Here is a 2,529-nt window from a genome sequence, read left to right on the forward strand (position 1 = left end):
GACAACCAAGTTCCTACACCACCAAGCGACCCATGTAGAGTTGCAAAGGATTTCAACTCATCATTATTAACCTGAGAAGCCACCCAAACCAGTCTGTCAGCAAAACTAGAAGATGGAGCTTGTGCAATAAGTTGGGAAAAACTGCTAGCAACCCAATTTCCCTGCAACATTGCACTCAACGGTAGCATAATCACGAATTCATCTCCATTCCCACAAATCGAATAATTCATATTATCGATCAAATGGCGATAGTGCAGTCTCTCCCTCACAGCGAGGAAGCCCTTGCACGCTTTTCACAAAAAATGAGAAAGTTTTCGTGGCCCCTTGAGACCCCACACAAGCCTCCAAACATCCGTATTTGGCTAAAATTGCCTTGAAGTAAGGCTCTGCTTCCCTAACAAGTACCCAGATCTCACGGAGTACTCCCCATTCTTATTCGGCTACCAAAACATAATGTAATTTGTTGTTCGACAGGACAATGGGATTGACAAAATTAACGCTTGATTAGATGCATTAAAATTGTCCATAATTATATCCTCACACCATGACATAGCATCATGGTCTATTAAATCACTCACCCGCAACTCCATATTACTAGAGCTTAAAGGTGTTGGCACACAAATTCATATTGTACTTTTAAAATTATTTTTCCTATTTTAAAATTTAAATTAATACGTCATCTCCTTTTATTTTGCTATATCTCAATATCAAATTTATTTCCTACTCCAATTTTTTAAAATTTCGATTATAAGAGGTAGAAAATTACGTGAAAATTAATATTTAAACAATAATTTTTCTTCAAATTGTTAACTCCAGAGATGGGGTTGGAGATTTAAGTAAGAAAACCACGAAAAACAAACTAAATTAAGCATTTGCGAGTAGTTTGTCGGAATTTTTTTTTACCAAATTGTCGTATGAGGTTAGTAGTTCTTTTTTGTTTTTTAACCAAATTGTCGACGGAGTTATTTTATTTACCAAATTGTTGCTAGAGGTCTTTTTTATTTACCAATTTGGCCAATTGTATTATTATTTTTTTAAGAAGCACATAATCTGCTAGAAAGTTTATTTTTAGTTGACACGTTTCCTTTTTTTGTAATTTTTATACCTTATGTTTTTAGTGTACTCCACTTGTTTTATCATTTTCTCTCATTTTCTTTCCTCTTCTGAATATGTGTGCCTAAATTAAACGTGTCAACTAAGGTTTTGTTTAGTTCACCTTATTTTTACTTAATTCAGAAAAAATAAGTTCAGATCAGATGATCGTTTTATGCAGTTTTTTATTGCTAAGTATCTTTAATTTTGTAATGAAAAAATTATGAAAATTACATATTAATAAAATACACATTATTACGAATCTAAGCTAACTAGACTCCAATTGATATATTTTTTCCTTATAGATCATCATCATCGTACACTTAAGATCAAAGTTTGGTAAAATCAGACAATTAGATCATATCAGACCAGATCAGATAAATTCAGATAAGCAAAAATAAGGTGAACCAAACAAGCCCTAAATAAAAATGAAGCAAGTATTACAAAGTCTATAGACCCAGGAGGCATTTTTCAGGGAGGAATGTTATATATTTGTAAATACTCCCTCCGTTCCCTAATACAAAGTCTCTTTTAATTTTTGAGCGGGAATTAAAAAAATTGTAAATTATTTAAAACAACTAATAATTAAAAGTATATATATGCATGTAGGGTTGATCGATGTGTCTATTTTATATAGTATTTTACCCCCGTCCCTTGGTCATAATTAGTAGTGTTTTTGGCTCTTTAGAGCCACTTTTATTACTAATTGGTGTTTTCTACTGTTTTCGTAGTTTTGGTTGACTTTTGCAGGGATTTGCACTTTTGGAGCATTTTCCCGAGATATTATGGAGCAATCACGAGCACTGAAGAAGCACGACCATTTTTTATAGCCCAGGACCGGTTAGAGCCATCGAACCGGTGATTAAGGGCTCGGTATGTGTGATACCGGGGCATTTGGACCAAGTATTCAAGACCCGAAGAGGAAACCAAGATTGGCCCGAAGAATTGGAGCCCAATCGTAGTCCAGATAGTGGCCCAAGAGAGCCGCTCGACCAAAAAGGCTGGCGCCCGGAGGCGTGCCCGACCGGGCGAGAGAAGCAAAGGTCGGCGCCCGGTGACGCGCCCGGTCGGGCGCGAGATTCGTACCTGATGAGCAAAAAGGCGCGCCCGATCGGGCGATGCCTCGCCCGATCGGGCGCGTGTTATTATTAGGAGTTAATTTCGTCGTTTAAGTTTGTTTTAGTTTAGGATTATTACGGAGTATAAATACTTCTCCGTAAAACAAGTTTAGTACTCTCTTCTTTACTCTCTTAATTATTTTTCTTAGATTTTCTCTCTCTACTTAGCTTTTAGATTAGTTTCTCTCTCTTATACTTTTGTTCTTAATCTATTCTTAATTCCAGATTTATTTGGTAACGATTTCTCTTCTCTTAATCTTAGTTGTTTATTCTATTCCTTTAATCATGTCTTATTCTATTGTTTTGATTAGTTTAGTTT

Source organism: Chenopodium album, chromosome 9, assembly GCF_948465745.1.
Source record: "Chenopodium album chromosome 9, dcCheAlbu1.1, whole genome shotgun sequence".
NCBI classification, from domain to species: Eukaryota; Viridiplantae; Streptophyta; class Magnoliopsida; order Caryophyllales; family Amaranthaceae; genus Chenopodium; species Chenopodium album.